The following is a 12,346-nucleotide window of genomic DNA, read 5'->3' as shown; positions in this document are numbered from 1 at the left end:
CGGGTCCGGGATGCGAACCGCAGTTGGCTACGGGGGAGTCCAGCGACATAGCCATTACGCTAACTGCTGGTTCCCTGTATTATGATTTTTACTTCCTCATTTGAAGTTGTCTGCCACTATACTGTGAGTTTCAAAAGCGATGATATTTTCATTTACTCATATTCTACTCACAAGATTAATGCAGTACCTGATTTAAGGTAACCCTTGATAAATGCTGTTGGATGAGGGGATGGATCAACTAATTAGCAGTGTACTTCAGTGCCTTAAGGTTCTCTGCTTCCGTTAAAAACATCACACCATAGCAAGATCAGAGTGCCTCTGTATCTTAATACACTCCAAATCCTGCATAAATACAAGGACTTTTTTTTAAAAAAAAAGAAGAAATGGTGAAATATAGAACTGCTGTTCCTAAATGCCTTGATTTCCATGTTGTTGTTTACACCTTCATGTAAGTAACTTTTTTCTATAGAGAAAAAAATCTTGTGTAAATACCATACAATACAGAAATGATTTATGTTTTCTAAGGAGGTGTTTTTAGGGGTTAGAAATACTATTCAGAACCCGAGATGGTCATATGGAACATGGAATGTGCAACTAAAGCTTCTATCACTGATGCCTGCAGATATCCATGGTCCACGCATTATTAGAGTCAAAAGCTGTGTAAGTATTTTCTGGGAAGGATTCTGAAGTTAGGCAGCAAAGATTAGGTAGGAATTTCATAATCTACTCCAACTTAAATAAAGTCACATGGGGGCCATCTGGTGGTATGGAGGTTAAGGTGTCTGGATACCACATGGCTGATTTTGTAATTTGAGTTCTGAACCCAGCAGCTCAAAAAACACACCAGGTGTATGTACGTGCATGCCCCCATGTGACTCCTGAGAGGAGAACAGAGAAGAGGGGATCGAGACATGGCTATCCATCCCCCTTAGGAAGTGCTTTCTCACTTCCCTTTTCTCTGTATCTCTCTCTCTCCAGTGAGTGCACGTGTCTTATAGCAAAACTAAAAGAACAAAAAATACAAAAAGACATATAAGTATGTATATCTATTTAAAAAATAAATTCAAATGTTTATTAGGTTTTTACTAGTTAATTAGTGTCTATTTAGGTATTATGATGTAGGTTTTAAGAAGCAGTGCCTAGAATTATTAAATGAAGTCTTCTATTACTTTGAAATATGTTGGGACCAGCAGTTAGCATAATGGCTATGTCGCTGGACTCCCATGTAGTCGACAACAGTTTGAGTCCTGGACTCGGTGGCTTAAACTCACGCCGGGCGCATGTGCATGCATGCTCAAGATCCCGAGAGGAGAAAGGAGGAGAAGGGATTGTGGTGTGGCCATCCCTCCTGGTGGTGGTGGTGGGGGATGATTTCTTGCTTTCTATCTCTCTGTCTCTCTCTGTCTTTCTGGCGAGTGTACGTGCTGTGTAGCAAAAGCCTCTCCAGAAAAAAGAAAGAAAGAAAAAATAATGTTTACCTTCCTTGCTTTGGAGAACAGCCTCTTTTTCTTTTTTCAGTTTGCCAGAGAGCACATGCAGTTGTTGGAGGAAGAGAGAGAGGGAGGCTGAGAGGGAGAGAGAAAGCACTCCCCAAAGGGTAGGGTCACACTGCAATTCCTTCTCCTCCATCTTCCTTCCTTTCAGGTTTTTGGGCACCCACACAAACATGTGCACAATGTAATTTCTCAGGCTGCCAGATCTGGGACCAAACCATGTGGTTCTTCATGTAAGAATCCAGCTGCCTTAACCAGCAAATCAAGGGCTGGCTTGGAACCTCATTTTTTTTTTTTTAATGTTTATTTTTATATTGAGCAAAAAATTTCCTTAAAATATTTATCTCTGCATTCAGTTATTTGTGTTAGTTTAGTTTAATAGTCACTACTGTGTTTCCACTAGAGAAGTGTATTTTCTACATAAATTTGGGTGAGAGATAAGAGTTCAAAATTTAAAATTTTATAATAGGAGGATATTACTGTGAAAACCTTCAGAGAAAGAAAACTACAAGGACTAGGGGAAGAAAATTTTTTACTTCGGAAAATGTCTTGTGTTTGGATTCTCCCGTTTCTGGTTATACTGAGTATGTCTGGCTCACGTGGACACTGAGATATTTTATCATGAGAAACGTTTATGCTATAGCGTGTGTTATATTCAGTGCTGAGATGTCTGCGTGCTGAATATTTCTATCTCTGGCATGGAGGATAAAATTGACATTGGTAGAGAATGTGGGGTAGAAGGCAGAGGAGACTTCTTTCCTCTTCCACGCAAGTAATATCACGTGATACCTGGAAAGAAAGGCTTAAGCAAGTGTTTTACATTATTGCAGAATGCCTTTACCAGGTTTCAAAGCTTTTCTTTCTGTTTTAAAATTCTGCAGTTCAGGTCATAGTAGTCTAAACTGTTTTTCCTTTTCTAAATTTCGATAGCATTTGGTTTGTACCATAAATTTATTCCTTTCTATGTATTGTTTTATATTGTTTTCCAGTAATCTCAAATTTTGTTTTCCTGGTGTGATAAAATGTTAAAAACAGAACAAGGTTATTTTACAATAAGCTTTTTTTTTTCTCAGAGACAGCCATTCATGTGAATGAGAGAGAAATCACATAACAATTTTAATAAAATAACACTTCTGTAGTGTTCATGTTCAGAATTTTAATTTTTTCCCAAAAATGAAGATTGCATTTTCTTTAAAAAATTTCATTATTAATGGCATTTTATTGAGGAACAGAGATGGAAGTTATTTGTCTTTGATTATCTAGCTAGAGGTAGAAATGCAAAAGGATTCAATTTTCTTGACTTTCCAAGCCAAACCACAGCCTCGTCAGCCATGAATGAGAGTTGCATGAATTCTCTTGGGCAAGCCTCAGACTAACTCTGGTGCTCGCTGCCAAAACTGGTAAACACAGACACCTCCACGACGATGGCTGTCAGGCATAGTAACATGAATACTCCTGATCAAAGCTTGACGGTGACTTGGTGACATTCCATTTGCAGATAGAATGCTGGTGTTTAGCTTCATACACACATACACATTCTTAAGAAGAAAAGTAAACTAGAGTCGATTCTATTTCATAGTATAATCCTCAGGTTAACAAACAACTAAGAAAATTTCTCAAGTATTTTTTTTTTTGGACTTCCTTTCATGACACTACACAAGAGCATTTTGCCCTATTCTATGAATTTCTGAAACATGTTATTTTTGATGCTTTCTCTAGTCATTTACAAAGCATATGGTTGTAGTATACTTCCAAAAATCTTTACTATTTTCTAAATGATAGCACAGAAAGTGTATCTTTAAACAAATGTGTGAAAGGGCCAATAATTAAAAATGCTTTTCAAATATATTGTCAGTAACTAGCTTCACACATATGGTTTTAAACTAACTGGATGCTGTAGTCTGAATGTTGGTGTTTTCCCAGAATTCATATGTTGGTGTGATAGTATTAAGAAGTGGAGCTTTTAGGAAGGATTGGGTCACCTGGGCTCTGCCCTCATGCATGGGATTCATGCTCTTACAAATGAGGCTTGAAGCAGCCTTTTTGCCTCTTCTACCATGTGAAGACACAGGAGCTATTTATGGAACAAAGACAATTTATTGGCACCTTGCTCATGGACTTCTCAGACTCTAGAGCTATTATTAGTAAATCTCTGCTCTTTATAAATTAGCCAGGCTAACATATTTTGTTATAGCAGCCCAAATGGACAGAAACACTGTACTAAGACTCTAAGCTAGAAAAAACAAAGGAAGGGACCAGCAGTCAGCATAATGGTTATGTTGCTGGACTTCCACGTAGTCGACCGCGGTTCAAGTCCCGGACCCGGTGGCTTAAACTCATGCCGGCCGCGCGTGCGTGCGTGCCCAAGATCTCGAGAGGAGAATGGAGGAGAAGGGATTGCAGCATGGCCATCCCCCCTGTGGGGTGGTTTCTCGCTTTCTGTCTCTGTCTCTCTCTGTCTGTATGGTGAGCACACGTGCCCTATAGCAAAAAACTCTCCAAAAAAAAAGAATAAAAGAAAAAAACAACAAAGGAAAACACTAAAAAAAGTGTACTTTCTGATAAGAAATGATCAAGCTAATAAGAAAGTCTTTGTGAATTGAATAATCTGGAATATAATCATAAATGTACAGTATTTTCTGAATATGTACAACATGACTTTATTTGTTACTGCTGGAATTTAGTTTGCATTGTCACATTTCCTTTGATCCTTAGATACATGGGAGACATAGATCAAATATTAATATCTCTATGTTCAGATGGAGAAAACTTCTCAAGACCAAACAAAGGGAGTTGTGGTTTGTTATTTCTCAGGGATGTTCTCTGTCTCAGCCATTCTACCTTTTCTTTTCTTTCTTTTTTTTTTTTAAGAATTATTTTATTTAACTTTATTTATTTTGATTTGACCAGAGAGGTAGGGAGGGAGGGAGAGAGAATGGGAAAGTGAGAAAGCAAGCTACCAAGTTTGGGACTTGAACCACGGCCAGCCATGTGGAAGTCTAGTAACTTAACCACCATGCTACCTGCCAGCCCCTCTAACTTTTCTTAGTTTCTCTATTCCAGATATGTAGATTTCTCTTTTAGATGAAGATTGATTTTCTGTCTTTTATTTGTAGTCCATGGTTCATACTTGAATGCCCCAGACCTTTCTTATATGCTAGATGAAGATAGTAACAGTACTTACCTTACAAAACTATCAGACGAGGACATAAAGGAAAATGTATGAAGCCATGCACTGGAATACTTGATCGGTTTCTACATTTGCTTCACACTTGTGATACACTGGCATGCCTGGGACATACAAGGTTGCATGTACACATACACATACACACACACACACACACACACACACACTTATACCTCTCAGTCCAGGTAGTTGTGGTGCTACTCTGGCTGAGTGTGCCAAACCTGTTTATCCACAAGCATATAACAATAGCACTGATAGCTGTAGTTCTCATTGTACCTAGAAAGCCCTGTATAGTCTTGGCATTTTTGAGATTCACCAGATAGTTCTTACGTCTGTGAATTATATCTATTGATATTAGATATTAAATATTAAAAATTTTAAATATGTATTTACATTTATTTAAAATTAACATCAATAAACCCATTATATGTTAATGTAGACAAGTTTTAAAATTTTTCTTCTTTATTCTTGGTAGCCATATGCACATCCATGTGCTGGGGGGAAAGAGAAAGAGAGAGAAAGAGAGAGAAACACTTTTTACAAGTCTGGTCACACCTCAATGCTTTCCTCCAGTGCTCCAGACCCTGGGCCCTCAAGTACATGTGTGGTGTGTTTCAGGCTGACTGAGCTGGGAATCTGAACCACTGTTGCCCTGCAGGATCTGGCTTTTCTTGAGCAATGCCATTACTGCTGTGATATGACCTGGCCCAACATAGACAACTTTTTAAAAAGACAGTTATATTTTCTGAAACAAAAGACTTGAAACAATTCTTATTATTTTTAGGTTTTTATCATAGGGTGGTATGCTCACTGGAGAGCGACAGTGAGCGGCAAAGTGAGAAATCACCCCCATACCCCTGCTGTGGGGATGGTCATTCATACTGCAGTGCCTTCTCCTCCATTCTCCTCTTAGGAGTTTGGGCACACATGCACATGTGCCTGGTGTGATTTTCAAGCTGCCAGATCTGGGACTCCAACCGCAGTTGTCTATGTGAGCATCCAGTGCCTTAGCCACCATGCTGCCTGCTGGTTTCATGAAACAAAAAATTTAATGAAAAAATCTGACTAAGGCTTTCTGAAATCTGTTCTCTTTCCTCATAGGGGAAAAGCCTTGGTCTGTGACATATTTCAACATGCCTGGATAGAGATACTACTTACTAGTTTATCTCTGGGATTGGGTACATGCCACACAACTGTGCAAATAAAACAAGTTGAATTTGTAAATGGCATTATATGATTTATTTACTCTCTTAATAAGGCACAGGGAGACCTTCCTTCCACACACTTTTGGTTTTAAAAAAAACACTCTAACTGAATTTTAGATTATAGTAGGATTATCTATATAAAATTACTGAGAATGCTTGTATAATAAGTGATTCTAGAAGTGGAATACATTTTGCTGTATTAAGTTAAATTTTAAAGACAGCAAAATACATATTGATCTCCTTGTAACATGATAACAATGGCCTGTATTTACTTACTACATAACAGATTTGAAAGAGATTCTTTAAATCTCTCTCTGGATAATAAGATTTGCCTACTTTGCCAAATAAGTGTGAAGAGTTTAGCAGATGTTCTAGCACAAAATAGATGCGTAACAAGTGGCTGTTATTCTTCTCAGTCCCATCCCAGCTTTTGGTATAGAGCTGTCCAAACAGTAAGCTCTTATAAAAGCAATGCTTTGATGAGCTCACATTGAAAGTGCATGGAAAGGAGAAGAGAAAATAATGCACATTAAAAAAAAAATTCTTCCACCTTTTTCTTTTTCCTGCTTAGGTCTTCCTTGATTTTTTTTTCAGTCTTGTGTACTTAGCATTGTGCTTATTTTCCAAACCTTAGTATAAACATATATTGACATCTGTGTTCCAGAGTCACAAGTATTAAAAAAAAAAAACAAAAACATAAAAAACAACTGCATTTATTTCATTTAGAGAGAACCAATCTTCCCTGGAGAATATAATTGCTAATGTTTGGAATAATTCTTGAGAATTTCTGCAAAGCTGCTTGTATTTAAAATATTTTTCCAAAACATATGTGTGTGCTTGCTTAAACATATGCTGTTTTTTCTTTATCAAAAGCTGTTGATTAATAGCTACATAAATATATCAGGCAAAAAGATCAGTCATTTTTCTGAGCTGCAGCTATGCCTGCAAAAGATTATTTTGTTTCCATCTGAGCACGTTAACTATTGGGAAAAGGATGACAAAGTCTCTTTGATTTCTGTGAATTTAGGTGCATCCGTTGGTGGACATGATATGCATGCCTCTGCAGGCCCTAGTTTCGACTTAGTTTATATTGTCTAAAACACCAAGTCCTAAATAGTCGGATCGATATTTTAAGTTTTTCAAATGACCCAAAATTGCATACAGTCCTATTGTCCATATTAAGAGTACAAAAATAGAGAAATAAGTAATTTAAGTAAAGTAGGGATTTGGTTTGACTTTAAGAGTCGGTAGCTGATATTTTTCAGGGTTCAGACCTTAGGGTCAGTTTTCCTAAGTGATTTACTAACTAATTTATTAAGACTGTCTTCTCTTTTTCTGAGCTAGGACTAGCCTTAGGGCCATGGAAATCTCATTACAGTTATAGATGAAAGGAAAATGTAGGCTGACCCTGAGGTCTAGAGGTTAAGGAAGCTAGATCCCACATGGCTGGTTGCAGTTTGAATCTTGGCCCCAGTGGCATGAAAACATGCTGGGTGTATGTGTGTATGCCCCAAACCCTGACAGGATGGAGAAATAAAGAAGAGATTGTGGTGCTCATGCCCAGTTGTGGGGGTACTTCTCCCTCTCCCTTTCTTCCTGTCTTTCTGGTCTCTCTCTGGTTAGTGCATTCACCACTAGGCAATGAAAGAAAATAGGAAGGAAAACGTATGTCTATATGGACACTGAAACATGTTGCACCATATTTTAAATCAAATAGAAGTTAATAGAAGCCCTACAATCAGAAAATAGGACTCTATAAATGCCATGTTGCACCATATTTTAAATCAAATAGAATAGAAGACCTACAATCAGAAAATAGGACTCTATAAATGCCATGTTGCCCAATATTTTGTGAAAAAAAAATATAGGGTTTTTATAAATAAAATAAAAAAAATAAAAGCCTGGGGCTAGCTGATGATTTGGTGGTTGAGGTGCTAGACTCCCACATTGTTGACTCTGGTTTGAGTCATGTACCCAATAGTTTGAAAATCATACCTGGTGCGTGTGCATGTGTATCAAAAGAGTACGAAAGTAAAGAAATAAATAATTCAAGTAAAGTAGGGAATTGGTTTCTTTAAGAGAGGAGACTAGAAGAGAAGGGACTGGCATAGCCATCCCTCCCGGAGGGTTAATTTCTCACTTTCTCCCTCTTTGTCTCTCTCTGGTTAGTGTACATGCCATATGACAAAAACCTAAAATTTAAAAAACAAACAAGCAAAAAAATCAAACAACCTAGCTTTACTTAAAATTTTGATTTGATTATCTTAGACATTTTAATACAATTTTAATTTTTTAAAATACTGCATTAAAATATTACTTATTACTGATAATTGGCTATTTTGGCAATTTTACATTTTGTGCTAGAGGCTAGTATTTCATTTAACTGATCTCAGCCAGGGCTGGCTGTTTTCAGAATGTTTCTACTCATATCAAGAATGGCTTTGGTGTGGCTTTTTAGCATTAGGGCTGTTTAACTTTTTCTTGAACTGTAGAAAGATACAATATAAGACAAATGTAGAAGATTTATTTGTCAAGTTGAGATTCTTTTTCAACCAGGAAAAAAAATTTCATACTTTGTCCTTCTTTATTCTTAGTTCTTTGTCTTTTGGAGTTTGAATTATATTTATTCCTAATTTGCATGAAATGGTTGCTGAGAAAACCAAAATTAAAATTAGCTTTCTCTCTAAAATTATGTTTTATCCCTTAGAGTTAGATAACACTTGTATCAGAACTTTAGTTAAAAAAAAAATTAAACATATCATTAAAAAATAATTCAGGGTGATTCCTCTACTAAGTTTCTTCTTTTCTCTTTCTTTCTTTAAAAATTTTTTTTTCTTTTTTCTTAGTCTGTTTCTATATTTTTATCTTTTTAAATTTTAATTGCTACAGGGTGTGTATGTGCTTGCCTGAGAGAGAGAGAGAAAGAGAGAGTTACTGAGAGAGTGAACACCTATCAAAGGGGTGTGGTCATGCTATAGTTCTCAATTCTCAGTCCTGTCGGGTCATGCATGCATATGTGTCTAGTTGTCTTTTAAAGCCGAGACCAAGATTTGAACTGTAATCAGCTGCATGGGATCCAGTTCTGGTAATTACTGTGCAATGGGACGAACCCTGTTTCTGTATTTTTAAAAAAGTTTATTCCTTTCATGAGAGATGAGAGACAGACAGACAGACAAGCACCCTCAACAGGTTCTTCTGGCATGATCCCCATAGCCGTTCCCCACAGTCTTTCCAGCTAGACCGGATCATGGGACTGCATGCCCAGTGTGTACGGGCTGACTGGGGAAGCGGACATGGATCCAGCCTCACTTGAGCCGTGCATTACTGCTGTGCCACCGAGCCAGCCCTGTGACCTGTCTCTTGCTTTTTTCCTTCTACTCAAGTCATTTGTTTAACATGATCTTAGGTTGCCTTTTTCCACAGACTCGTGCGGCACTATTTCGGATCTTTATCTGTGCTCATCCCCTCATTCACTATTATTAATTGAGCACCTGCCATGTGCCAGCACTTTTCTAAGTGTAGGAGCCATCGAGACCATAACTGACCAAGGATGTAGGACTTTGCTTTAGTGGTGAGACATGAACAGTAAATAAAGGACAGTACGTAAGTAAATTGTATATATTATGTTAAATGCTAATAATACAAAGGAAAAATAGTGGAAGGCAGCGACAATTAGTGCCAAGTAGAGAGGATAAATTGCAATTTTACATAGTGTGGTCAAGGTAGGCCTCACTGAGAAAACAACATTGGAACAAATTCTTGAAGGATGAAAGGAATAGGCCACGAGATTGCTGAGTAAAGAGATTTGTAGGTAGAGAGAACCTTTAGTGCAAAGGCCCTGGGGCAGAAGTGTGTCTGATGTGTTGGAAAGGCAAGAAAGCCAATGTGACCGTAGTGTGTATGAGGAAAATTGATAGGGGTTGAGGAAACAAGGAGAGGCCTTTTTCACTTTTGATTTTCCCTCTCTCTCTTCCTCCCAACATATTGTAGAAGAAAACTAAATTGTTTTTTGACAAGTCCTTTTATAATACTTACTGAGGGTTTTTTAGTTTTATTTCTGAAAATTAAATGGAAAAACTTGAAAGATGCTTTGCTTTCTATCTTTTTTGTATGTGACTTTTAAAAAAATAATTATTTGGGACCAGCAGTTAGTGTAATGGCTATGTTGCTGGATTCCCACGTAGTCGACTTAAACTCACGTCGGACAACTTAAACTCACGCCGGGCGCATGTGCGTGCGTGCCCAAGATCCTGAGAGGAGAATGGAGGAGAAGGGATTGCGGCATGGCCATGCCCCCTGGGGGGGGGGATTTCTCACTTTCAGTCTCTATGTCTCTCCCTCTCTGTCTGGTGAGGGCACGCGCCCTATAGCAAAAAAAATCCTCTCCAAAAAAAGAAAAAAAAAATTTAATTTTTATTTGTCATTATTACTCCCCCCTTTTTTTAAAGGTATATTTTTGTTATAGGTTGTGTGTGCTTGCCAGAGAGACAGAAGGAGACAGAGAGACAGAAAGAAAGAAATCAGCCCCTACTCACATCCCTCCGGGGAGGGCCACGCTACTATCCCTTCTCTTCCATTCTCCTCTTGGGATCTTGGGCATACACACACATATGCCTGGGGTGAGTTTAAGCCACCAGATCCAGGACTTGAATCACAGTTGACTATGTGGGAATCCAGCAATACGCCATCTGCTAGTCCCTATTATTACTTTTTAATTTGCTACAGGGCACATGTGCTTACTGGAGAGAAAAAGACTGAGAGGGAAAGCTACCATGTCTAGGACTTGAACCGAGGTCAGCCACATGGTAGTCTGGTGCTTTGACCACCATGCCACATGCTGACCCTTGGCTTTAAATGTACATAATTTTCCTTCCCTCATTTTTTTTAAGCCCTTCTACTTATTTCTTCAGAGGGAAAGCAAGTCATAGAGCCAGACAGCACCCACAGAAGTGTTCCAGTGCCACAATCCACCACCAGCCCCTAGCCAGCCCTGTATCACGGGCACAGGGGCACCTGGCCTACTCGGGAAGATCTCCAGATCTACATTGGGAACCTTCTCTTGTGGGTCAGCCTCAGCGAATGTAGCATTTAGTGGTATAGCGCTGGCCAACCCCCTTTCCTTCATTCATAAGCATGAGACCTGATGAATTTAGAATTTCCCTCTTTTTGTCATGCATGAAGCCATTCTCTGCCTTTCGCTTTTCCAGAGTTTTTCACACATTTCACATGAAATTAAAGATCAAGTTCTCTGGAGGTTCCCGCTGCAATGTTTGTTCCATCTGCAAGTCCTTTCTTATTTCCACCATAAGACATGACGAGCTCATTGCTCTTCATAGGGGACATTGCAAACACCTCTAACTTCCTTCACTCTTTTATGCTAATGTAAACAGTGCTGTAAAATTAATGCTTTTAAAATGTTTTTTTTGAGCCCAACATCACGAAGTGGCTCCATGTCTTCCTTAATTGATCACATCAGTGTACTGTCAGACATTCTGTGGCCTATCAGTTGGGCACCAGTTGAAATTTCTAGCCTGGGCTGGCTCCATGGCACACCTATAATGTGCTGCTCAAGGAGGCTAGATCCCACACAGTGACCATGGTTTGAACTCAGGTCCAGTCCGCCTGAGACAAGCCCAGAACATATGTGTGTGCCCAAGGCCAATAGCTGGAGGGCTGGAAGCAGGAGATCATGGTGTGGCTAGCCCCTGCAGAGAGCGCTCACCTTTTTCTTGGCCTCACTGTTGTATGTGCACACACTCTAGCATGAATAAAGGTGAAACAAATAGAAATTTTCAGCCTTTGGTGTGGTTGCTCCTATGAGAAAGCCAGCAACGGCCCTCAGTGCTCCTTATTCATACAGTGGCTTTTTATGTCCCTTTGCTTTTTCTTCTTTCTGTTGAGATTATACCTTGGCAAAGTTCATCTCACATGTAAAATATTCTTTTTTTTTTCTTTTTTTTGGAGAGGTTTTCGCTATAGGGTGCGTGTGCTCGCCAGACAGACAGAGACATAGAGACAGAAAGCGAGAAATCACCCCTCAGAGGGCATGGTCACACCGCAATCCCTTCTCCTCCATTCTCCTCTCGGGATCTTGGGTACGCACGCACACGTGCCCGGCGTGAGTTTTAAGCCACCGGGTTTGGGACGCGAACTGCGGTCGACTACGTGGGAATCCAGCAACATAGCCATTACACTAACTGCTGGTTCCTTCAAATGTAAAATATTCTTCAGAGCTTTTTCCTACTTCCCTCCATGACCTGATGTGATTTTTATTTAAATTTCTCCTTCCTAGATCTACTCTGAGGGAACCACTCCTAGGGCATTTCTTATATTTTGGCTTATTGTCTAATTTTGTTTCTCCTCCTAAATTTGAAAACCTTCCAGAATATGAAACATATGTCTTTTCATCCTCATATGAGGTACAAAATACTGTACACAACTATATATATATAAATATATAT

This window comes from Tupaia chinensis, unplaced genomic scaffold, assembly GCF_000334495.1.
Source record: "Tupaia chinensis unplaced genomic scaffold, TupChi_1.0 Scaffold000434_1, whole genome shotgun sequence".
NCBI classification, from domain to species: domain Eukaryota; kingdom Metazoa; phylum Chordata; class Mammalia; order Scandentia; family Tupaiidae; genus Tupaia; species Tupaia belangeri.
The sequence above is the reverse complement of the archived record's forward strand: the minus strand, read 5'-3'. Positions refer to the sequence as shown.